Genomic DNA, 27,071 nt, shown 5'->3' with positions numbered 1-27,071 from the left:
TTGAGGGGGCTACATGGGTTTTTTAAATTGTTGCAACTGAGGCATTGTCTTGTGGCCACCCTTGCGATGGCCACTCGCGATGACAACTGAGACGTTACTTTTAATATTTGTTTTATTTGTCTTATTTATTTCAAACTGTAATATCAATATGTCAGTATTACAGATTGGGGGGGAGAGGTTTCCTGCAGCCTGTGGAATCCAGATGGAGGGTCCTCTTTCAGTAAAATTTTAAAGTGACAGTAGTCTTCTCTCCTTTAAAACTTCTGAGTGAGGGTACCCAAGAGAGAGTAAAGGAGCAATGCAAACAGTGCTGGCAAGAGGGGAGGCAAGAGAAATTGACAAGGACATTGACACAAAGCCCCACAGTGGGAAACCTACAGACACAATTTACATCAACAGAGGCGTGTATGTATGGCAAAATGATTCAAACTAAATTGATTTTGCAACCAAGTTAAAATAAATGACCCTCTTGCTGCTCAGTAAAATACCTCACTTTCTGACCAAAAAACACAATTCCTTTTGGAAAAAAAAATACTGTACGCAGTTCCATGTTTGTTGTGTAGTCACCTTTTAAAAAAATTGATTTAAAACATGCAAAATCTGATTCAAATGTGAGAGGTTTCCCCCCCAAGCTCAGTTGACTTAGGAAAAGTTGTAGTTTGTACACTAAGTAGAGTTGTGTGAACACATTATTAATCACCACTGCAACCTAAGAATCCAGAGAAAGAACAAAGTCAAGGAGTACTCCCAAACCTCATGGGAGAGTGCAACCACTTCTAGAACAGGTTGAATCCCAGTCCACAAAGCTTTGAATGACATTTCTCAGGTGCTTCATGTAGGTGTTAAATATTATGGGGGATAAGGTTGAGCCCTGTGGAACTCCACACAAAGTACATGATGTCACATCGGTTCCTCAGCACCATCTCTTGAATACATCCTGACAGGAAAGACTGGAAACACTGCAATACCATGCCTCCAATACCCAATCCAGTCAGGCACTCTAATAGGATACAAAGCCACTGAGAGGTCCAGAGGACCAATCAGGTTATACTCCTTTTATCCAGTGTTCATGTTAAATCCTCTACCAAGAGAAACAACACACTCTCAAATTCATACCCTTACCAAAAGCCTGATTAAAATGGATCGAGATAATCAGTGCCACAACAGACATGGTAAACTGGAGACTGACCGATAAGTAGCTAATCAGAATTGCTAGACAAGGGCAGGTTTCTTTAACAAAAGTTTTATTATGATTTCCTTTAGACAGGAAGGGACAACCCCTTCCAGTAAGGAAGCATTTATCCCTTAACCATGGCATCAAGCACACCTTGGCAGATTTGATTAGCCAGGAGAGTCAAGGATCAACTAAGGAGGTGGTAACTCTCACCATTCCATACTCTGCCCACATCTTTGAGACCTATAAGCTGAAAAGAATCACAGCCAACAGGACATGTTAGCAAAGTTCCATCAACTTTACTTGTTCCAGTATCAGAACTCACACTGAGGTGAATCTGATAGACTTTGTTGCCCTAGAACAGCAGTTATCTTTGTAGTTTCCCAACCAAACCATCTGGCTGAGCTGGAGACCAGCTCTCTTGACAGTTGAAGCGACCTGTGAGCAGCAGAGCTAACTGGCAGAACTCCCAACCTCTGGCTCCATAGCCAGATACCTAAACCACTGAGCTATCCAGCCTGCCCTTGCTAAGATGGTCATAACAATGTCTGAAGAGGGCTCATCTTCTACTGGTAGATATGCGGAGAGGGAAAATTTGTGTGCAACTTCTTCACTCCCAAACAGTGAAAAAGAAGCTGTGCCAAGTAGTACAGGTCCCACAGTTTTTAAAAGCACTGGAACCTGCTCAGATGTGATGCTGTTGCAAAAGCTGGCAGTCATTTCAGACATTAGAGGGCACCAGAGACCCACACATAGATAACATCCACCACTCTGAATCTGCAGGCTCAAGCCCCCTCTCCCTCTTTTGTGTATGTGGGCATGTGTGTTAGAAAGCAAGCAATATATTCTTCATGCCTTCTCCTTCTCCCTTGCACAAAGATTTCTGTGTGCAAGAATACAAGCATACATGTTTGAAGTTCAAGTAGCAATTGTGCAAAGAAACTACACACACCACGCAGCTAGGGTTATGACTGCCTACCTTCCTGACAAGGCCAGAGATGGCCATATCAACATGTCAACACTGAAGAGTTTTTAATCGAGGTCAACTGTGCTAGAACACGAGAGCAGGTCCCACCACTTTCATAAGCACACCTTGGACTTGAGTGAGAACCTTTTTGTGTGTGGTTGCTCTGAGACTATGGGAGGTGGACCAGCTCTTTCCTGCTTTCCTTTTCCTGGCAAATGAAAAGTTACGTCTTTAGAGAGGCCTTTAGGAAGTCAGCAGGCTACTGAGGTGAGGAGATCTTTTAAAATCTGATATAGTTTTTAGATAATGCTAAAAAAAATTTTGTTTGAGCTGGCTGGATAGCTCAGTGGTTTAGGCATCTGGCTGTGGAGCCGAAGGTTGGGAGTTTGATTCCTCGCCATGCCTCTTGCAAGTAGAGCCTGTGTGATCATGGGCAAGCTGCGCAGTCCCGGGGCACCCCCCCCCCCGTAGAAGGGAATGGTAAACCACTTCTGGGTATTCTCTACCTAGAAAACCCTGAAAAAGGTCATCATAAGTCAGAATTGACTTGACAGAACACCATTATACATTTATATATTGTAGTTTCAATTTTAATTAGTATGTTTTAGTTAATTGTGGATTTTAAATATTTTTATATCACTTTGGGTCACCACTAGGGAAGAAAGGTGGGGTAAAAATTAAACGAACGACTGAATGGATAAACGAACGAACAATGTTCATCAATGAACAAACATTAGTGAGCATTTGCTCATGGGATCATAGCCACAACTATCCTGCAACAGTTGCACTACGTAACTACCTATCTGCTCCCAGGCATAATACAAGGTGCTGTTGATTACCTTAAAGTTACGGATGGGCACAGTGAGGCCTTCTAGGTATCATTGCAGGGCAACTCCCATCATCCCAATTCAACACAGCCAATGGTGAGGAACATTGGGGGCTGCAATGCAGCCACATCTGGAAAGGATGCCCTATTTTAAAATCTCAGCTTTAAAATGTAACTTTTCTGGACCACAGGCTGCAAAAGTCTGTCATTCCCAGAACCCCCAGGGAGCAAAGCAAAACAAAGCAATACAGTACAAAACAAAATAACATTTACAAGCTTTGTGGACTCTATGTGGAGTGTCTGCATTATGCAACTCGTCACCTGTTTGCATGACAAGAAGCATGCCTGCCTGCTCTTGTACTGGCCAAAATGGAGAAGAAATCTAATGGCAGAATTAAATTTTATAAGTGCATTCTTCAGGCTACAGGTGAGGCAACCAAGTTTGTCACTTGTGGAAGAGAAATGAACCACTGTGGGATAGGAAACACAGATCAAAGCACCATGTGCCCACATCTCATGCCACGTAGGAGCTGGGGAGTGGAAGCAAGACCATGGGCTCTGTAGTCTTCATTAAATTCAGAACACGGCTGTTACATACAGCACTGATGTTACCTGTCTGTCATGGGTTTGGAGGGAAAGTTCCATCCTATGGGGAGTGGAAGGCGGGACATCAGGAGGAGGGGCTGTACTGTATATATATGTGAAGCGTGTGTGGAGAGCAGGAGACGAAGCAGCAGCTGGGAAGAAGAAGCTGGTGTGGGAGTCTGTGTGTCAGACAGGGTACTACTGTGTGTCAGTCAGTACCAACCTGATAGGTTCAGGTGTCTGTATGGTTAGCCAGAACTGATAGGTTCAGGGTCTGTGCTTCAAGTTAAGTGTTCTGTGTGAACCAAACTGTGTGCATGTATGAATGAGACTAAGCCACGTTACTATATCTTATTCACCTGATCATTTTATTTTCCCTGTGTGTTGTTTTAAATAAACCTTATTCTTTTATTTGTTGAAAATCCATCCCTGGTCTGTGTGACTTCTTATAGGGAATGGTTGGTGGCAGCTTAGTGAAAGTGTGGCAGATCCCAGTAGGTCTGGGTTTGTCACATTGATTGGTGTCCAGCGTGTGGGATACGACTGGTCCAGTTGTCCAGTGGTCCAGCAAAGCCTTGGCAAGTGTGCCCAGAGCAAGGGGGGTCTAGTCAGGGACAATCTGAGAGCGCGTAGGTAATCTTCTAGGCTTACCTCACGGGGGGGTAAGCTAGTAGAAGAACGTGTAACCTCAGATTGGGGGCTAGATTAGGGAGCTCTGAGGCAACCTGTTTTTGGCGGGAAAAAAGCTGAGGCAAAACTGTAAAGTAACAGTGATTTAGCCTGCCTGCTGCAAGGCCCAGCAGAGGGGGGTAGACTCTAGCTCGCAACTGTTGCAAGTTAGTGCTGAAGGACAGCAGCAATCTATAGAGAAAGCTGGTTCTGAGGCAAAAGAAAAAAAAAGTGGTCGCTTTATTTTGAGGCTTGACTTTTGAAAGCAGCCTGTTCTGGGGGGGGGATTATGCCCTTGACTCGAAGCCAAATGGCAGAAATGGGTGAAGTGAAAGACCCCCAGGTTGACCAAGGTTCTGAGGATGAATTTGGCTCAGTGCAGGGTGACAGCACGGGAGAGCAGAACCCAGAACTCAGGAAAATACTCCTAGCCCAACAGCATGAACTGAGGGTGAGGGAAATGGAGGAAAGATTAGAGAGAGAAAGAAGGCAATTTGAGATTGAGAGAATGGAAAGAGAAGCAAGATTGGAGAGAGAGAAAATGGCGTTTGAGTTAAGGAAATTGGAACTGATGAATCAGAACAATAATAACAATAGGGATTCTGAGGGAGGCCAATTGTCTAAAGCTGACCTGAAGAAATTCCCTGTGTACCACAAGGGAGATTGTCCTGAGGTGTTCTTTTCCCTAGTGGAAAGAGCGTTTGTGGACTTCTCAGTAAGGGAAACTGAGAAGATGACCATCATGCGATCTTTAATCAGTGGCAGCCTTGCTGAAGTTTATTCAGAGATGCCACAGGAACTGATGAAAGATTTTGCAGAGTTTAAAAAACTGGTGTTTGCAAGACATGGGATAAATGCGGAACAGCTGAGGCAAAGATTCAGGTCAATCACCAAGAAACCAGAGCAGACTTTTACCCAAGTGGGGGCCCAATTGGTGAGGCTGCTAGAGAAATGGCTATCTCAGGAGGGGACAGAGACCTTTCAGCAGCTCAAAGACTTGATAGCGCTGGAATAGTTCTATTCAGTCCTGCATGGGGAACTGAAATTCCAGGTGAGGGAAATGAAACCGAAATCTGTGGCAGAAGCAGCCGAGATCGCCGATTTTATTTCCCAAATAAGAAAGCCCTTGGGTGAGGGGAAAGCGATGGGGAAACCTAAAGAAACCTACAGCAAGTACTCTCAGGGACCAGGGAAAAACCAGCAAGGGGGAGGGGCCCATGGTGAAGGGAAGCCCTCAGACATGAAACCAAGACCTCAGATTTTGGAGGGAAAACCAAAACAGGATGAGAAAGACTCAAAATATAGCAGAAAATGTTACTTCTGTCAGGGAAAGGGCCATCTAATCTCAGAGTGTGAGAAATTAAAGCAGCTAAAAGGAATTGTGCCTCAGGATTCGAGTGGAACCAAGCCAAAAGCTGTGTTCTGTGTCCAGAAAGAGCAAAGCTCATTGTCACTGAGGGAGCCTGTTGCCATGGCTACTCAATCTGGAACAAGTACATCTGCTGATCAGGCTGAGGAAAATGGTCCTCTTGTAGAGGTCAGGCGCTGCCTACTGGTGAGAACAGATTCTCAGTTGTTTGAAACAGCAGGGGTGGACGTAGGAATACTTGGCCATCAGTATCGGGGGCTGCGGGACACTTGTTCTCAGGTGACCCTGTGCCATCCAGATATTATTCCTAGGGAGTATGTAATCCCAAATGAGAGCATGAAGGTGGCAGGGATTGAGGGGCAGGTGATCTCACTGCCAGTAGCGGAGGTACCTGTGAACTTTCAAGGCTGGAGGGGAGTTTGGCGGCTAGCGACTTCATCGACTCTGCCAGCAGCCGTGCTCGTGGGAAATGACCTGGCTGAACATATGAAACGGGTGCTAGTGATTACACGTTCACAAGCCACCGCGGGGACAGTTCAGGGGGGTAATGATGAGCCAGAGACGGAAGCAGGTGGGGGGAGTTCAGAAGCTGTGGTGGAAACCTTAACCACAGACAGCCGATTTGGCCAAGAGCAAAACGCAGACGCCACTCTCCAAAAGTGTTTTGAACAGGTGACTGACGCCCAGCTAACACCTGAAACCCCAGTGAGATTTCTAGAGAAAAAGGGGATTTTGTATAGAGAGACCCTGAGGAATATCTCAAAAGGGGGAGATGGGATCCGAAGTCAGCTAGTGGTACCTGAAAAGTATCGCCCCATGATCTTACAAAGGGGGCACTCTGACATGTTTGCTGCGCACTTAGGGGTGAACAAAACACAGCAGAGAATCACACAGAATTTTTACTGGCCTGACATAGGGAAGCAGATCAGGGAGTTCTGTAAACAATGTGATGTGTGTCAAAGGCAGGGGAATAGCCGCGACAGGACCAAAGCAAAGTTGTGCCCTTTGCCTGTGATTGACACTCCGTTCAAATGCATAGGGGTGGATATTGTGGGACCTTTGCCCAAGGCCACAAAGAGGGGGAACAGGTTCATTCTCACCATTGTGGACCATGCCACGAGGTACCCTGAAGCCATTCCCTTGACTGACATTGAAACTAACACAGTGGCAGATGCCTTGGTGGGGGATATGTCCAGGATGGGATTTGCCTCAGAAATAATCACAGATTTGGGTGCATCGTTCACATCGAAGCTCATGAAACGCTTATGGCAAATCTGTGGAATTAAGCACAAGGAAACCACTGCCTATCACCCTGAAAGTAATGGGTTAACTGAGAAGTTCAATGGGACTCTAATGCGCATGATTAGGGCTTACTTGGCAGAGAATCCAAACAATTGGGACCAGAAGCTGCAATCCCTTTTGTTTGCTTATCGATCAGTGCCACAAGCCAGTACCGGGTTCAGTCCATTTGAACTATTATTTGGGAGAAGGGTGAAAGGGCCCCTTGATTTGATCAAGCAAGATTGGGAGCAGATCACCCAGGATGACCTACAAGACGTTGTGACATACATAGACACCTTGATGAATGACCTAAAGAGAAACCTAGAGCTAGCAGCAGAGACCCTGCAAGCTCAAAAGGTCAGAAAGAAAGCTTGGGATGACCAGCAAGCCAGGGAGAGGCACTTTGACCCAGGGGAGGAAGTGCTGTGGCCTAGGCCCTGCAAAGAGAGCAAGTGTCAGCTGGGTATCCCAGAAACAAAATATTTGGGTCACATAGTAGGGGGAGGAGTGATAAAACCCCTAGAGGCCAAAATAGAAGCAGTTCGTGATTGGCCTAGACCCAACACCAAGAAAAAAGTCAAATCATTTCTTGGGTTGGTGGGCTACTACAGAAAGTTCATCCCGAGGTTTAGCGAGATTGCGGCTCCGCTGACCGATCTGACGAGGAAGAAGACTGATGACCGCATCCCGTGGACCAGCGACTGTGAGGCGGCGTTCCAGAGGTTGAAGGAGGCGCTCGTCCAGTATCCAGTGCTGCGTGCTCCTGACTTCGACCGGGAGTTCATCATCTACACCGATGCGTCTAACAGCGGGGTAGGAGCAGTTCTTTGCCAGGAGGATGAGAATGGTGACCAGCATCCAGTGTCCTACCTGAGTAGGAAACTCCAGAAAGGTGAGAGACATTTGGCAACCGTGGAGAAGGAGTGTCTGGCCATAGTCTACGCGATCCAGAAGGCCAAGCCTTACATCTGGGGAAGACATTTTACTCTGTGCACTGACCATTCACCACTGCAATGGTTAAAGACAATGAAAACCCACAATAGCAAACTTATGAGGTGGGCTTTAAATCTGCAAGACTATGACTTTGAAGTGAAGGTGGTCAGAGGGTCAGTGAACTGTGTTGCTGACGCCTTGTCAAGAAGACCTGAAGAATGAAGACGGCGAAAGAAACATGGACTATGTATATATTTTTATGACAAAAAGTTAAATGTACCTGGGTTTTTTGAATTTGGTTGTATGAATAAAGGTAACTTGTTGTAATGTATATGGTAAATGTTTAAATGCCTAATTGATATGGTTAACTTAGAATGTAAGTATAAGTAAGTATGATATTGTATGTATAACTGTTGTTGTGTGTTTTATCCAGGTTGTTTTTTGGGAAAAAGCACCTTAGCTTTCCCCCTACAAAACAACTTATAAAGAGGGGAGGTGTTACATACAGCACTGATGTTACCTGTCTGTCATGGGTTTGGAGGGAAAGTTCCATCCTATGGGGAGTGGAAGGCGGGACATCAGGAGGAGGGGCTGTACTGTATATATATGTGAAGCGTGTGTGGAGAGCAGGAGACGAAGCAGCAGCTGGGAAGAAGAAGCTGGTGTGGGAGTCTGTGTGTCAGACAGGGTACTACTGTGTGTCAGTCAGTACCAACCTGATAGGTTCAGGTGTCTGTATGGTTAGCCAGAACTGATAGGTTCAGGGTCTGTGCTTCAAGTTAAGTGTTCTGTGTGAACCAAACTGTGTGCATGTATGAATGAGACTAAGCCACGTTACTATATCTTATTCACCTGATCATTTTATTTTCCCTGTGTGTTGTTTTAAATAAACCTTATTCTTTTATTTGTTGAAAATCCATCCCTGGTCTGTGTGACTTCTTATAGGGAATGGTTGGTGGCAGCTTAGTGAAAGTGTGGCAGATCCCAGTAGGTCTGGGTTTGTCACAACGGCTACCTTTAAAAATTAGTTGCTGTGTATTTCAAGTGTAGATGAGACTAAAATAAAGATTTGGGAAACAAGAAGGAGGGATAGCTTAGAGGCAGAGAGGGAAAAAGATGTAGAGAGTGATAACAGGAAACAGGAAATGACTCAGCAGGAAAAGAGAGAGAGAAAGCAAGGAAGAAACAAAGCACAGAAGACCCAGCAAACTAATTCAAGATTGAAAATGTATGTGGGGTAGTCCTGCCTCAACATGGCGGCAGAAGTTCATCAGTGGAACCCACCTAAAACAGTGCAATGAGAATAATCAGAAAAGAAGGCTATTTGAGCCATGAATCAAATTCCCATCCCCTAGCACTGTCCAGCTCCACTCATCCATACCTGACACAGACATTGTCTATGTGAAGAAAACAGGAACAAGACCTCACTTTGATGCCTGCCCGTTCACCCTGACGTTTGGAGAGGACTGCCTCTGTGTGTGTGTACGCACACACACACACACACACACACACACACACACACGCACAGAGATGTCAAAGAAACAGGTCCATCAAAGGACCCAGTACTGTTCTGCTGTCCCATTCTCCACACATCCTTCCTGTTTGTGGAAAAATATGAAGAAGGTTTGAACTTGCTTTGGAGGAAAGGGGAGAAAAATTAAAATCAATGTGAGAAGAGAAAAGGGTTGAAAAATGTGCAGAGTCTCTTGGGCTTAACACTGAATGTGCTAAGGCACTGGACAAATAATACACACCCCATGGATGTGTTATAGTGGGATGCAGCCTTTAAAAAAACAAATCAGGCAATAGGGTGCTGGATACTTATATCTCTGTGTTAAATTTAGGGAACTTGTATAACCTCTTATCAGAAATGTATGTGTGTCCCCATCAGTGACTGTTGCAAGAAGTGGATTGAACAGAGTCACTGCCTGGAAATAGAGAAGCCAGCAGAAGTTTCTAAATGCAGGCTCATAATACAGAAGACACATGTGAGGTGTAGATTCAAGTTCTATGAAAAGACTCAGGAGTTCCACGTCAGCTAGATATGAAGCCTAATGGAAAGGTGCTCAGGATATAGTGCCTGTATTATGGGGGAGGCAAATGGAAAAAAAGAAAAGAAAATGTCCAACATATGAACAGCAGTGCAAAAGGTGTAGCAAACATAGCCACTCCCAAAGTCAATACAGAAGTGTGCAGAAAACCTCAGAACCTGAAAGCAAGAGCAGTAGAAGAGAAACAGCCACGAGTCGGAGAGCTATGAGAAGGTCCTTACCCAGATTTTCTGGCTGGTAAAACGATGATGATCCCATAAAAGAAAACAAAGGGGTGGAGCACACATACTTTTTCCTTCTAACTAGATTCTGGCACCAGTTACAAGGTGACACAATTAGCACTGGTCACTAAGGAAGTGGGAAATACATGGTCCTCTGAATGTTGTTGGCCTGTAATTCCCATCAGCTGCATTTGGCATAACGAATGACAAGAGAGTGTGAGTGGCGTAGTCTAGCAGTACCTGCAGTAGCACAAGTTGCGCACCCTTGAGTTAAGGAAAATATAACTCTGAATCATGTGGATGGAGGTTTATCATATACAGTTAAAATGCCCTGAAATCTCCAGATAGTGCAGCTGTGAAATTTGCAGATCTAAAAACAAGAAGCCGCCAGGCTTGTAAATTCCTCTTGTCAGAGGGGAGGCTTGCACACTGCATCGGAAGACTGCGGGCAGCAAACCACTTCAAAGCAAAACACAACGTCTGTTGTCCAGCTATCCACCCCCCATCCCAAAGCAAAGCAAAATACAAAGCATGTCACTTATATACCAGCCCATAATGCTTAAAGCCATCTCTGGGCAGTTTATAATTTAATTATGCAGGCTGTACATGCCCCCTCCCTAGCAAGCTGGACATGCAGTTTAATGATCTTGGAGGAATGGAAGACTGAGTCAACCACAAGCTGGCTCACTAGGCCTAGAATCAAACTCAAGTAGCAAGCAGAGCCTTGGCTACAACACTGCAGCTTAACCACTGTGCCACGACGCTCCTTCAAACATGCTGCTAATGTCTGTGCAAGATGGGAACACCTTGGATACAGTATAAATCAGGTATAAATCACTGCTGGATAGCAGAGAAGTTGGAGAGTGGTGAGGAGAGGGAGCGGTTTCAGGGAGGACACTAAAAGGGAAAATGCAAGGTGAGATACCAAGTGGAACAAATAAATATTCTAAAAAAAAAAAAAAAAAAAAAGAAAAACAGATACAGCACTGCAGAGCGAGTGAATAAGTAACTGGAAATTATACATCCAAGTCTGAATTGCTGTAGGAAGAGACCACCACAGCCCGGCTCAGCAGACTGGTTATTGGAGAAAAGGTATAGAGGCATTCCCTAATCTTTGCAAGAAATTGCTCTGAGATTGCAACCCTTAAGTTATCTCAACTTGGACTTAATTCCAGTCACAAATCGAAATCCCAGGATGCAGGCAATAGTCATCTGCACAGGTGCATTTTACCTAAAACAAACAAACAAAAAAAACCAAACTCACTCTCTTTCTCTCACATGTTGATTTGATTTAGAAGACTATCCTGCAGTTGAGTCGTGGTGAAATTGTGCATGTACAATATTTCACTCTATTCTTTGCTATAATTGATTGAAATCCAGTAGTTAAGTCACAATTAGAACAGGCCCATTGCATCAGTGGGAATTTGGTGAGTCAATTCCTCTGAAGTTCCATCGATTCGGTGAGCCTAATCTATCTGCAATTTATGACTGGATTTCAACCATTTTGTGTATGGCAGGGGAGGTTTTATTTGGTGTTTTTTTTGGTTTCTCATGAAATCTTATATTAAAAATACCTTTGAAGGAGCAGCTTTTGAGTCCCTTTAAATTGTTAAAATTACACAATGATGAAATTGTGTTTATGCACCATTGCACAGCTAGAGAAATCAACTGTTAACAATTTGAACAAAAACTCCTTTCAAAAATTTAACAGTTCCATTTCCTCTCAGAAAAATCATGAAGCTCTTCTCTAGAATCAAGCTGAATTCTACACACCATACTGAGTAGTATATTGACTGTGGGCTTTTGAATGGAACACTAAAGCACAACTGTCACCCCCACTGATTATATCGCTTGGGACATATCCCAAGTTGAAGTCTTAGAGTTGACTCAAATGGATTCTGGCACAAAAAAAATGGGCACAGAGTTAGGCTGTCTTTTACAACTCTATTTGGCAGTGCCAGAAACTCTTCCATGGAGAGCCAGCTGTTTTCCTTGTGATTGTTCGTTACACAAAAAAGTAAAATATCTGTTTTTCAATGGACTTTTAAAGTGTAGTTTCTGTAGCTATCTTTCAACGGCTTTATACTCATTGCCTTTTTTTGACATTCTACTGTTTTCTTAACCCGTTCTGTTTGCTAGATACTTTTTTGTCACTGTTCCTATATTGTATTTTTATTTATATAAGACATTTTGAATGCTACAGCACATTATTGCAACCTAGAAGTGAAGCAGCTATGGGATGAGATATTGAAATAGAGCAAACAAGAGAACTCCATTAAGAAAGACACTAGGAAAATAAGATCTAAGATGAGATTAATTGAATCAATAAAGGAAGTCACAGAACTGCAAAATTTGAGAAGGGCTGTTTATGGTAAGATCTTTTAGAGAACATTAATTCATAAGGTTGCTGTAAGTCAGAAACAACTTCACGTCACGTAAGAAGAACACTGGATCTGTGTCTCAGTGTAGGGACAAGGATACACAAAATGAAATGTAGAGAAGGCAAGACTAAAGCAAGTATTTTCAACTGGATACCTGCTGACTACAAAGATTTTTCAAATGGACCCTGGAAAAAATTGTAGTAATTTGGAGAGTGCCAAGAACAGTGGTTGTAGCAGAAATCCAAAGATGGTTGGAGGGGCTGAAGCAACTGGTAACATTTTGCAGATTTTATGTATCACCACTATCTGAGATCTGCTATTATATATAAGGAATTGATATGGGAATAGTCAGAACATAACAAATAGATGTTTGATATGAATAAAGACACAAAGTAAGTATTTTATACTGAGGTACAACAGGACCCCCATATCTGCTGGGGGTTGGTTCCAAGCCCTCCATGGATACAGAAAACCATGGATAATAGTGAACATGAGAGAGAGAGAGAGAGAGAGAGAGAGAAAGCATGGTAAAGGGGAAAAAACCCAGAAAAATGTTCACATGCATTACCATGCTATGTATTCTTCACCAGAATCATGGCTAGTTTGTACATGTGGAAATAGTTTTAATGGATTTTATTTTTGGTCTAATCATATTTTATATTTTCAGACCATGGATAACTGAATCAGTGGATACTGAACCATGAATAAGGGAGTCCTACAGTATTATGACCTGGATGAACAGCCTGCGTTAGTATGATAGAACTGAAACAGGAATAGGGGCAGCCCTATTACAGAAAGAGCAACCAGCTGAATTTGTCAGTACAACAGAACCCCCATATCCACAAGATCAGTATCTATTGTTTCAGTTATCGGCAATTTACTGCAGCTCTATATACAGCATACAAGAGAGCGGGCATTGTGGCATTTGTCCCGTTTCCTTGTATCTTGTACACAAAGTTCACTACTATCTGAGGTTTCAGACATTCATGGTAGATCATGGAATAGATTCCCCACTGATACAGGGATCTTACTGTATGGTATGATCAGAAGCAAAGAAAAGACAATCACATGAATTTTAAAAGAATTTTTAGCACCAATAATAATGCCCAAAAGAGGCTTCAGCAGATGTTGACTGGATTGCAAAATTATGATTTGAACATCTCTAGAGCTACCTCACAACACTTTAAAAGCTTACCTTGCCAAACCCATTGAGGAGGGTTTCTTAGAGGAGGATATAGAATTGATAAGTAATTGCAGCGGCTATTGATTGTTATTTATTCCAAGGAACATCTTAACACGAGAGTTTACAGACAGCTTAATGTTTTGTCCTTAAGGACAAGATGGAGGCAGCTTTATGTTCATAGTGGGGGCCTAAATGTTCTAAGATGGAGGACCAGTATCCCACTTTCCAGTGAATCTATGGGCTATGCCAGTTGGTACCCAGCATCATCGTGACCTGATGAAGCCCATCTCTTTGCAGCAACTCTGCTGCATTATTTCCTGTAACAACACAGAGACAGCAAGAACTTAAAACTCAGCCTTCTCCCCTTCCCTTTCCCCCATCCTGCTTATTTTTTACATCTGCCGGATGAAGAGTTGTTCTTTAAAAAGCTCACACAGGGATGTTGTTGTTGTTGCTGTTGTCGTTGTCGTTGTCGTCGTCATTGTTGTCGTTGTCATCTTCTCCCATGATTCTGCACACATTTGCACTTTCTTTGGTTGACATAATAAAGGTATCACCTTAGTGCATATCTTAGCATTAGCACCTTGTTAATCTTTAAGGTAAAACTGGACTCTTGGTTGTTGCTTCATCAACTGTTAGTGGATGCTGCACCATGTGTCTCAAAGAAGAACTGAGCTGGGACTTCTTAAGAAGGAGCATACCAAATATTCATGAAACATTCATAGAATCCAAGAGACCAAAGGCACTTGTTTTTTTTTTTCCAACTTCCTGGTTATTGCAGGGCATCCAGAAGTAGTATCCCCAACAGATACTGCCCACTTGTTACATAAAGAGCATCAGGAAGAGAAAGTCCACCATTACTAGAAGTAACCATCAGTTGCCACAATACATTTCTCTGCCAACGAGTTTCTTCTTTCAGTTCTGCCTTCATGTAACTCAAATCTATTTGACCTAATTTTGCCTCTTACACAACAGAAAACAAACATTTGCTGTCTTCTGGGATGACAGCTCTTCAGGCTCAACATATCCAGTTCCTTCAACCTTTTATCACCAGACTTGCTTTCTGTATCTCTTGTCATCTTTCTTTCCTTTATCTGGAGTGGTTTTAAATTGCCTTGGGAATAATGAAAAATTGACACTGACTACACATGGCAGTTAAGAGCTGTCTCTGGAAAGTAAGAGAATGTGTGTAGAGGTGTAGCATGAATGCACTGCTGATATTGTACAGGAAGAGAGTTGGAATTCACACAGACAGTGACAGCAAAGAGCACCTTCATGAGGCAGTAAACTGGGAAGAAGTGGATATAGATCTGTACACCAGGTGATAATAGTGGGCTACTCTTTCAGTTTGGGGAAATCTCTAAGCAAATTAAAGAGCCATTTTGCCAGCTATAGAATACAATTGGTGTTCTATTCACAGATGTCTGACTTAAATTTGAATTGGAAAAACTAAGAGGCTCTGGATAATGTGCTTCTAGATCAGATTACAAAATATTCAGAGTAGACAGACATAGTAGTCTTTAGAGATCTGGGTCTTTCATGACTAACATTCTGCATAAACTGCTCACGTGTTTCCAGTCATGTCAATACATGTTTATTGTTTAAATAATCCAAGCTTTCAATGGCATTATTCCCTGACAAATATGGCACAGGATATAGCTTGGACTATTTAAAGAACAACCATGTATTGACACGACTGGAAACACGTGACCTGTTTGTGCTTAGTAGTCTGTGTTTGTTACGTGACATCAAGACAATTCTAACTTATGACCACCCTAACAAGGCTCCTGAGGCATGCAAAATATAGACTGGGAGACACAGAAGGAGCTGCCCCGAAGAGTTGAAAAGTATTGCGAGAACACTCTGGAATCCCCCAGGCAACCGTGTGCAGCCAGCCAATCCTTCACTTCCAGAAGCGTTGCACTGTATACTTGCCAATGAGCAAAACAACTATTGAAGTTATTGAAACAGCCCACCTCCCCCATCAAAAATAGTCTAATTATCTTAACGTTTTACTTTGTTTTTATTTTTACCTATATTTTATGTACATCCTTAATTTTAAATTGTGCAATGCTCTGATACGAGTAAAGAAAGATTCACTATTCTACACTAACTCTCCAGTAAAATGGGACACAAGCTCTCCTAATATCTGCTGTTTAACTATGCCAAATTCAGCTCTGCCAGGACTGGAAGGTCCAACAAATTTCTCACTTGCCTTGCTGACAACTCCATCTTTCAAAAAGTGGAAGAAATTACCAAGGGATCAGCTGTCCTGCATCTGCTCCTAACTAACAGCGATGAACTGGTCAATGAGCTGGAAACAGTGAGAACTTTGGCTGGAAGTGACGATACCCTCTTGGGATTTGTTGTGCGGAAAAAGAAAAAAAAAGCTGAAGAAAGTGTAACAAGCACTGTGGACTTCAGGGAAGCTGCTTTCAAAAAGTTTAAGAAAATGCCAGGTCATATATCCCATGGTTAGCAATACTCAAATAGAAGGGAGTACATGATGGATGTGAGTTTCTTAGGAGTGAGATATTAAAGGCACAATCAGAAACAATTCCTATGAGAAAGAAAAATAGGAGACATTTAAAGGAACCAGACTGGGTACACAAGGAGCTTTCAGATGAGCTAAGACTGAAGACAGTGGTTGAAAACAACAACCAAAAAGAGAGAGAGAGGAGATATTCAGCTATGCTTTGGGACAAGTGGAAGAACAAGGAAGCAACAGGCCTGCTGCACAGATATGGGGGAAAGGTAGTACATATAGAGGGGGAAGGTTATCCAGGCAGCTACCAACCAGTCAGCTTGACACAAATACCAGGAAAGGTTTAGGACAGATAATTGAACAACCACTCTGTAAGCAATTAGAAAATAATACTGTTGTTTCTGTAGCCCAGCAGGAGTTTCTTAACAACACACACCACTGAAAACTAATCTTATCTCTCTCTTTGACAGAGTAACAAGCTTGGTAGCTGAGGGGGAAAAGCTGTGGATATAGTGTATCTTTATTTCAGCAAGGCTTCCGACAAGATCCCTCATTACATTTTTGCTGCCGAACTGTTAAAAAGTGGGCTACACCATGCTACTGTAACACAGATTTGTAATTCACTGGTGGGCCATGCTCAATGGTTCCTCCTCAGCCTGGAGACAAGTGACGTGGCGTGAGTGCCACAGGATTCTGCTCTTGGCCCAGTGTCCTTCAGCCTCTTTATAAGCAACGTGGATTGACGCATGAATGGGATATGGATACCCAGTTTGATGTGTTTAGTCTGGAGAAAACATGGAGGCAATAAGAGCCATCTTCAAGTATTTGAAGGGCTGTCACGTGGAAGATGGAGCTAGCTTGTTTCTTGTTACTCCAGGGGGCAGGATCCAAGGTAACCTTCCTCCAGCTGTTAAAAGTCAGCAGCAGCATATTTGAAGAAGGCAAGAGGAAAGCATTAACAGAAAAAAAAGAGGTTGTGCTGCTGTCCTGAGAAAGAAAGTAAACCAGAGAAAACTCAGCCGAGTGGGAAAGAGACACAGCAGCAACTCTTTCATTCGGCCTCACATTCACACGTGTTGAAAAACAGACCTGAAGGTTGCTTTGTATTTGGGCAAGACGTGGTTAGTGATGAAAAAAAAAAAGGAGTCAGCTTCTGCGATTTTCCCTTGCATGGTGTCACTTTGTGAATGGAAGTGAGCAGAGGAGGGTATCCTGCGTACAGACCATCTTGACTGCTGCTACTCGTGTCAACTTTCAGCCTGCCCTTTGCTATGTAAAGCTTGGCGTCCTTTTTCTTCCTGGCAAAATGGCATAATATTGTGCAGCAATCCTGGGCCATTTCCTGGCTTTTTGAATCATAGGTACCGAAGTACAATATCCCACATTCATAAACCAGAGGTGTTTTTAAAATTATTATTATTGAACAGTATAGAAATCTACATGGAACCACCAACTCCAGTCCAGTTCTGACAATCTAGTCTTAATACATTTAGTAAGTAACTACACTACAGTATCTACTACAGTAAACAGTTTTTTTCTCCTGGAGCCAGGTATTCAGTCAATAGTCCATGCAGGCTGTCAGTTTCATATGCTCATATTGTACCCATCTTTATGGCCAATGTTATCCATAAAAATCAGCACTGAATTCCTGATTGCTTCTCTTTTTGTTGGCTTATGTTGTAGTATTATATTGGTTATTTTGGTTAGCATAGTCTCTTCCTGTGGCCTGTGACACATACCATATTCAGTACAAGATCTTAATCTTGCAGGATTAATAATAAAATGTGTTACAAAATGTGAAGAATGTCTGTGGGAGCCACTGAACATCATGCTGTTATGTCCTTTAAGTGCCAAAGCAAAATATTCTCCTCCGAACGGAATGTAAAACAGGAAAATAAAGCAAATACACTTAAGATCATTGTGTAGACTCCATTGATCCTGAGGAGATGGATTGTTTAATGCTGCGTAAATTCAAAACCAAGAGTGTGTTATATAATATAACATGGTTTGGACTGCAAGTGGTTAACTAGGAGAGATGAAAAGGTGTGCCGTGTATCTCTGACTGAAGTCTAAATTGTGTGTGTCTGACTGAAGCCTAAACTCTCTCTCTCTCTCTCTCTCTCTCTCTCTGTGTGTGTGTGTGTACAACAGTTACTGTTACCAAAGAAGTGACTATAGGTTTTAGTGTGTTTACTCTGAAGTCTAGTTGTTGTTGTTTTTAAATACTGGACAGAGGATTAAAAAATGGCAGGTTACGATGTGTCTAATATAGAATACTCTATTTGTAGCCACTGACTTTCAAATGTAATTGGTAAAACCAGTTTTTAAAAGCTTATTGTTAGAGGGTCCTGGTAAAAGATTATTAAAGGGGTCAGTTGGTCCACAGGGGGTGGGCACTGGCGAGCCAAGCAAAGAAGAAATCTGTGTGGCCACAAAAGGCAGGAGATCAGAAGCTCGAGAACATGGTAACGCTCATGGTGAAGAAAATCAGAACAAAGTCTCCACTAGCAGTTCTTTATTTTATTTATTTATTGGATTTCTATCCCCGCCATCTAGACCGAAGGTGTACTTCTTTAGGGATGTTTCCCATCAAAATATCAAACAAAGGTAGTTGCTCTTATGAAGAAATTGAGTCTCTATGTGGGAGACGGACAGCTCTGTCATGTTGTTAAGGAAGCAGGGAGGGAGTCTTGTTTGGGAGACACGTCTGAGAGATTTTTTTTTCAGTCCTATATCCTTGGCCAACATGCTCCTGATCAGAGAAAAATCCTCCCACTTAGACCTCCGAGTATCAAACTATGTGGTATGTTAAAAATATAGCTTGGAGTAGCTTTACTTATTTTTTTCAATCACAAGGAAGCATTTATGGCCTCAGTCCCAATCTAGACCACAGCACACGGCTGGTGATGGGTTAAATCTCCCCTACCTGCTTTCCAAGAAAGAAGCTTTTTTTTTTTCCAAAAAGAAAGCCATTATGTCAATTGAGTCATCACTCTTTTTTTCTTTTAAAATGTTGTACTGGGCAGGGGTGATCTGAAGGACAAACAACTGGAGGGAAGTTTGAAGAGTAATCCCAGTCCTGGACCACATAATGTTCCCAATTTTGACTAGGACTCTGTGTGTGCTTCCTTTGGAATAACAACAAAGTCTTAAACTGCATGCGTTATATTTAATATATTGTGTAGTTTTGCTCTTGTTGTTTTGTGAGAGCTAATTGGCATGTAAGTTGCAAATGGAAAAACAGGAGTTTCTTTTAAAAAGATTAAATTGGGGAAATGAACCAAGCTAAAGCAATAACAGCTTAAACAGCAAAAAGCAAGTAGAACATATATACATTCTAATTTCAAAGTGAATCACCTTGTGTTTCATTCTCCACCTATGGTATAAATCCTGCTACTGTGGAATGCCACTGGAGTGTAATATTCCAGTGGTACAGTAATGGAGGATCTTCCACTTGCACAAACATCACCTGAATGCAAACAGAGATCCCCATTACAAACAGAAAGCATACCCTTATGCAAAGAGGTTCTGAATACCTCTTTGTCTGAACTCTTAAGGAAAAGAAAGCAGTTAGATTTATTATACAGCAGGGAGAACAGTAGAATCTTCTGTAAGAGGTAGAGTAAGACTTGTTCCACTGCCCTGTTGCTGTCCTTTCGCTTATCACAGCAAAGGCAAAAACAGTCCTTGGACACTATCCAGTTAGCTGTACTGCAAAACAGCATAGTATGCCCTTCTGCTGGAGCAGACTAGAGACACACATGCCTTCCTCCACAAAATTAGCAGTGGGTGTTTTAAAAACTTGCTTCAAGACATTTGTAAGTTGGCCTTAGGGAGATAAACTTCCCAAAGTCATAGTCAACAAAAGCTAACAATCATAGAATAAAACAAAACAATGAAAAACAGAAGAAGAATAGCTAGTAGTTAAAACCCCTTAAAGTCTTAAGTAGAGACAAAGCTAAAATGTGAATAGCTAGGACCTCTCTGATAAATCAGTATAAATAAATTCCATACATCAGTAGTGATATATAGAAGTGAGAGCTGGACCATAAAGAAGGCTGACTGCCAAAGAATTGATGCTTTTGAACTGTGGTGCTGGAGGAGACTCTTGAAAGTCCCCTGGACTGAAAGGAGAACAAACCTATCTGTTCTGAAGGAAATCAATCCTGAGTGCTCACTGGAAGGACAGATCCTGAAGCTGAGGTTCCAATACTTTGGCCATCTCATGAGAAGAGAAGACTCCCTGGAAAAGACCCTGATGTTGGGAAAGTGTGAAGGCAAGAGGACAAGGTGACGACAGAGGATGAGATGGTTGGACAGTGTCATCAAAACTACCAACATGAATATGACCCAACTCCGGGAGGCAGTGGAAGACAGGAGGGCCTGGTGTGCTCTGGTCTATGGGGTCACAAAGAGTCAGACACAACTTAACGACTAAACAACAACAACAACAAGGACCTCTCTGAAAGCGTGCAGAGATAAGATTCAGTAGGCACCAACTGAACAGAAATTCACAAGGAAGACAGTATTTTAAGAGGGGGACAGAAACATGTTACTGTAAGTTTCACTTTGAATGGACCTTCAAGAATAAGAAACAGCGAGAAAGAAATGTCTGGAGATAGTTTAAAGCACTGGTTCTTAACCTTGGGTTACTCAGGAGTTTTGGACTGCAACTCCCAGAAGCCTTCACCACCAGCTGTCCTGACTGGGGTTTCTGGGAGTTGCAGTTCAAAAGCATCCGAGTAACAAAGGTTAAGAACCACTGGTTTAAAGCATGAGGGGACAACAAGTAGTCTTCCAGATGTTATTGGATTGAAATTCATCAGTGAAGGCTAGCACGTCCAACACTGATGAATTATGGGACTTGCAGTCCAACATCTGGAAGGCTGCAAGTTACCCACTTCATGTCTGAAGAACCAAAAATTCTGAAAGGAATTGGAACAGAGACAAGAAGGGATGATTGTATGAGTACCAGCAGGGAGAAAAGTTGGCCCTATATGTGAATGTGATTGAAAGTTAATCACTATAAAGCTGCACAACAACATTTGTTTCCCTGTAGGATCAGAGACGTTATGAGTGGCTTGGGATATTTTAGTCAAAAAACATCAACATGCATTTGAAATGACAACTCAAACACACTAAAAGCAGAAAAAAGATTAAGTCGCCAATTGTGGACAGAGTTAGTAATGATGAACAAAATAAAAATGTTATTAAGGAGGCAGCAGAATCGCTTGCCTATTAACATGCCTCCATTGCACCAGCTAATTAAAAGCACCCAGAGCATGTGTGACAACTAGGATTACATGCCCTGCCACCTGTATGGCCTTGGGTGAGCTGTAGAGTTCCAGACCATCCATATATATACAAGTGCCGTGTGTTCAAGTTGGATTCTGAAAAAGAAGCAGCACTCAGGATCATATTACAGATATCTGTTGGCTACTGGAGCTCACCAAAGAATTTCAGAAAAAGATCGGTCTGTGCTCTACAGACTACAGCAAAGCCTTTGCCTGTGTAGATCATGAGAAACTATGGGCTATTCTCAAATAAATTAGTGTGCCTCAGCACTTGATTGTCCTGATGCATAACTTGTAATGTGGACAAGAAGCTATCATTCAGGCAGAATATGGAGAGACAGAATAGATTCCTATAGGCAAAGGTGTCAGACAAGGGTGCATTTTATCCCTTTATCTGTTCAATCTGTGCGCAGAACATATCGTAGGGAAAGCCAGACAAAATTCAGATAGAGGAGTGAAAATTGGTGGAAGAAACATCAGTGATTTACAATCTGCAGATCACATCGTGTTACTGGCAGAAAGCAACAATGAACTGAAATGACTTTTAACGAAAGTGTAAGAAGAAAGTGCCAAAGCAGAACTGCAGCTGAACATTAAGAGAACCAAGATCATGACTACAGAAGAATTACACAACTGTAACATTGACAATGAAGAAACAGAAATAATTAGTAGTTTGGCCGAACCCAAATGGAGATTGCAGCCAAGAAATCAGAAGACTATGACTTGGAAAGTCAGCAAAAATCAAGTGTAAGGGTGTGTCACTGGAGACCAAGAATAAGAACATACATACAGTACTATCATATTTATAACCACCATGTGTGGGTATGAAAGTTGGATAGGGGAAAAAGCTGACAAGAAGGCAATTGATTTGTTTGAAATGTGGTGCTGGAGGAAAGCTTTGAGGATACTTTCAACTGCCTGAAAGATAAATAGGTCCTGGACCATATTAAGCCCAAACTATCTCTGGAGGTAAAAATGTTGAAACTGAGGTTGTCTTACTTTGGGCACATCATGATTCTCTGGAAAGGCAATAAAGATGTGAACAGTTGAAGGCAGCAGGAAAAGAGGAAGACCAAATACAAGATGGACTGGCTCCATAAAGGAAGCCGCAGTCTTGATTTTACAGGAATTGAGCAGGGCGGTTGTGGACAAGCCATTTTGGATATCACACATTCATGGGGTCCCCATAAATCAGGGCAACTTGATGGTGCATAACAATTATGAATATCATTTTTTATTAATTAAAGTGTCATTTTAAAAATGGAGCCAGACAAAAGATGGAAGCAGAAATGACAGGTGAATATATTGTCAGTGTAACCTTACATGTATGTGGAAAGGAGTTGACATGTCCTTTGCCACTTCCAAAGTCATTCTAGCTCCTCTCAGCCAAGATGGGGAACATATAAACTCATAAAAGCTTTTGTTTGCTTTTCTTTTTTAAAAAGAAAAGCTCTTACATCTGACAAAGTGGACCTGTCCACAAAAGCTCACATTAAAAAAAGTCCTAAAAGTTAGTATTCAAGGTGCCATCGTGACGTTTTTGTCTTTTTTAATGTTTTAATTTCTATTTTGCTTTTACCTTTAAAAAAAAGAACAGCTGCAGTGGAATCAAACAGGCTTTCAACTTCCAAGAGGAAGCTTTCCATTTGTCTTTTAGCTTTTTAAAGTGGTGCAATGCATATTCACTGCCCTAATACACACTTATTTTTCACTTCCTTAGTCCTCTGCAGAGCTGAAAAAAATGATTAATTTCCTAATATCCTGAAGTGGCTGTCTTATTAAGCTATTTCACAATGTTGACAAGTTGACAGCAGGGTGCTGCAGGCCAAACAGGCTTGCTTCAGGTCAGTATGTCATTTGGATGTGAAAGTGCTACAGTCCAAAAATTACAAAAGTTCCATCCCAAGCAATTAAATGACGAGACTCATGATGCAATTAGCATGAGCAGCAAATGTACCATGTATGTGTATAATTAGGTGGAAATACTGTTTGTAAAAATTCTATACTACAGTATATTTCTAGAAAAGCCAGCTATATAACTTCCTTGAGGATGGGGAACATCTTCAGGGTTTAACAGCACCTAAGGGGCCCAAAAGGCAAGAGAAAAAAAGTGATGGGAGCAACATTAGGAACAGGAAATAAGTGCGGCTTCCATTTCAACTGTTTATGCTGCTTGAGGAAGTTCTTTTTCAGACTACAACTTCCAGAATTCCCCATATATCATTGGGGATTCTCGAGGCTGCAGCCCAGATAAGTAACCTTTCCAAGCTCTAGTGCCAAGTATGTGAGCACTAAAGTTTCTGCAAAAATATCTCAAGATCGCAACTAATAGGCAACCCAGTTAATTTAATTGCCCCACTTACCTCATCCAGGATGTTATCTGTTCCCGGATACAGGTAAGCATATCTATAGGATAGGAGAATTCACAGGCACCAAAGTAAACCATGAATGGAACAAAGCTTAGTTTGTGGAGTTTATATTTTATTGGTTAATCATTAGTAAGCCCTGGAAAGAAAGTTAAGTTCCTTTGGCAGGGGACCAATTGTTAAAAGGATGTGTGTGTGTACCATGCTCATTTGCTCTCTGAAGCTGGACTGGCTCTGGGCCCATCATCTCCATTGTGGACTAGATCTGATACGTTGTTTAATCAAAAGAATTAATATTTCATCACCTGTTTTCACACAAAGGTCTGGTTGGATGACTGACCTTTTCTTCTCTCTGCCCCATCAAAAATCCTTCCAACAGAGGTTTACATCTTGCCTAATGAGGTGCATTTTCAGGGTCAATGAACCATGATAGCCTTTTTATGAACTGTTCACTGAACAGCATCGTTCTGGCCTGCAGGCCATCTTGCAAATAGCCATATGGTCTTCATGGAAGTTTCATTTCAACAAGTAAAAACCCATGAGCCAATGCTGTGATGACATTCGCACCAAGTGCTGCTTTAATTCCAGTTGATTAAAGAGGCCAAATTATTCAGCTAGCGAGTAACACCTTGAGGGCAATCTCAGATCATTTTACTCTTGCTTGTACCATCAGTAAACCTATTCTGCTTCTTCACGAGAGACTATGGTGCTAATGACATGCTGATAAGTTTAGTGTGAGCAGACTGAGATCTTTTCTCTGGTAAAGAAAAAGCCATTTAGAATGTAGGCCTCAGATGCAGGGGACCTGGGTTCAAATCTCAATTGAGCCATGAAACCAGGAACAGCGGATGACCTTGTGATGGTCACATTCTTCAGTCTGACCTACTAAGAAGGTTGTTGTTGGGAGGTTAGCCTCCCCCTTTTTTAACCTTTTTGGCAGTAGTTAAAGAGCTGCCTCTTTAGGCAGGCTTGTAAAAACTGAGTCTCTCTTGAATACTGGGCGTACTGTATGTTCTTTTAAAGGTGTTTTTAAACATTTTAAATGTTCAGATAACACTTTTAAAAAAATATATTTTTATTAATAAATACATTAATACAAGAACAAAAAATTAAAACAAACAAAAATAGCAAATAAAGCTACACACACTTATATACTTCTATGCACTCTTCACCACTCCAGACAGTTTGTCTATTAACATATAATGTGTATAAATAATTATTTATTTCTTTTTAGGTATTATATTATTGCCCTGTTTTTCTCCAGAAATACAATGGGTCTTCACTGAGAGTAAAGCCTCTCCCTTTGTCAAATATAGGTAACAAGAACGGTTTCCATATGTCTCTAAAGTCATTAATGTGCATTGGTCTTTTTCTTATTTTAAGCTCACAGGTTAGTTTATCATTAATAGCCATATCCCACATTTCCTTATACCAATCTGGTGGCTATCAGATCTCCAGTTCTTTGCTTTTTTAAAAAAGTTTGGATAATGCTTTTCATTATTATTATATGTTTAATTGTTTTAACTGTGTAAATTATAGTGATTTTAGTTTGACTCGTTTTAATCTCTGCTAGCCACCTTCTGAGCCAAGAAAAAAGTAGCATAGAAATTAAACAAAAAATAAACAAACACATACTCCATCAACTTTGTCACATGCCTTCTTTGCAATCAATGAAAATCACAGGCCAAAATAAAGGGGAGGGGGGAACCTCCAGATCTCCAGAGAGTTTAGGAGTTCTCCCAGAACTATGGGAGTTGTAGTCCCAAAACCTGGTACAGAACTATGGGAGTTGTAGTCCCAAAACCTGGAGGGCCAAAGATGTCATATTCCTGCTTTACACATCACAGTGGAGGAAAAACCATGCTTTTGTTCCTGTGGTGGGGTTTATGAACTGTAGTTAGGCCCCTATACAGCTTTGCTTCGCCTCACCTTGCCTAGCACAAGATACCACCCTCTTATGAAATAAAGCCGCATTCATAGATCTGTGTGGAACCAGGCCTTGGAAGAGTTCCTTTTTAAAGCTACAATTCTCAGAGCGCCCTTAGCCAGCACGGCCGGCCGGGGCAAAGCACTGCCAGAGTTGTAGTAAAATTTCCAAGCTCTCGTGCTGGAGCTGCCTTCAGTGAAAAGGCATTGTCTTAAACCGCAGAAGCCAGTGAGCGAAGTCACCCCCGTGGAAGGGAGAGAGCACTTCACTTTGTGTGAGAGACACAAAAGGCTTCGAGCACCAAGTCGACAAACAGCACGCAGTGTGCCCTGATGCGCGCGCGCGCACACCCCCTCACAAGACACATATTCAGACCCAAGAAGAAGAGGAAGAGCAGCAGCTCGGAAGAAGATCGGATTCGTAAGGGAAAAAGCAGAGTCCCTGACGCCCCGCCGCCACCTTGGAGGCTCCTCCAGCCCTGGAAGGCAAACCAACAAGGCGCTTCCTCCCCACCTGCACCCTCGAAACGTTGCACGGAGCTCTGAAATCCCACTTTCGCCCCAATTACCACCGACGGGCACGTTTTGCAACGACCAGCAAAAACGCAGCCTAAGCCGCCTGAGGAACTCGGGAAAACAACATGAAAGCCTCGCTTTGAGTTCTGCGGTTTTCGTCTTAAATGTAAGGGGGGGCCAAACTGCTGCCCCGGCTTCTGGACCCGCCCCCCCGACGGGCACTTCTAAAACCATCAAGTCATGCCCTCTTTTGCCTCCAAGATGCTGAAACATACGGGGCTTAATTTATCTCTTATTTCGTCTACCGTCGTTTCTCTCCCCTCCTGACGTTTACCTTCGTGCAGAAACGTTTTTGTTAATTCGCGTTGCTCCCCTCCCCTCCCCTCCCCTTTTCAGCGCCGTTCCTCGGTTCCCTTTTATACCTCTCTGCACGCGGGTGTGTGTGCGTGTGCGTGTGCGCGCAGAGCTCTTTTAATGTTGCCCCATAGGCAGGCGCGCGCACGAACACGTTCATACAACCTGAAGCCCAACCGCATAACCCGCTAGTTCGGGGCTTTCGCTAATTCGCTTACATGTTAATATAAAACGAAAAAGGGCAATGTCAACAAAGACAGGCGGCGGCGGGGGGGGAAACCACCCGCTCGGGAAGGCAGCAGCGGCGGCGGCGGCGGGAGCCGTCGCGTACTTGCGAACAAAGGAGCCGAGCGGTCTCGGCGGCCGGAGCGCAGCGTTACCCAATCATCCCTTGGAGTCGCCACATGCCCCGCCCCTCCGCCGCCTTCTTCCCTCTCCAGCGCGTCTTTCCTTGCCGGGACGGACAGCCGACGAGACCCAATGGCAAGAA

The 27,071-nt window shown here is 42.6% G+C and overlaps 1 long non-coding RNA gene across 1 annotated transcript; it reads right to left on the bottom strand.

Annotated features, from left to right (window-relative positions):
* Positions 1–9,392: 9,392 nt before the first annotated feature.
* Positions 9,393–27,052, bottom strand: LOC144586121 (uncharacterized). Its single transcript, XR_013540860.1, has 2 exons — positions 25,590–27,052; positions 9,393–25,554 (listed from the first exon to the last, which is right to left on the bottom strand). It is a non-coding gene; the product is annotated as an uncharacterized LOC144586121 (long non-coding RNA).
* Between the last annotated feature and the right edge of the window lie 19 nt (positions 27,053–27,071).

This window comes from Pogona vitticeps, chromosome 1 (genome assembly GCF_051106095.1).
Source record: "Pogona vitticeps strain Pit_001003342236 chromosome 1, PviZW2.1, whole genome shotgun sequence".
Taxonomy (NCBI): Eukaryota; Metazoa; Chordata; class Lepidosauria; order Squamata; family Agamidae; genus Pogona; species Pogona vitticeps.
The sequence above is the reverse complement of the archived record's forward strand: the minus strand, read 5'-3'. Positions and strand labels throughout refer to the sequence as shown.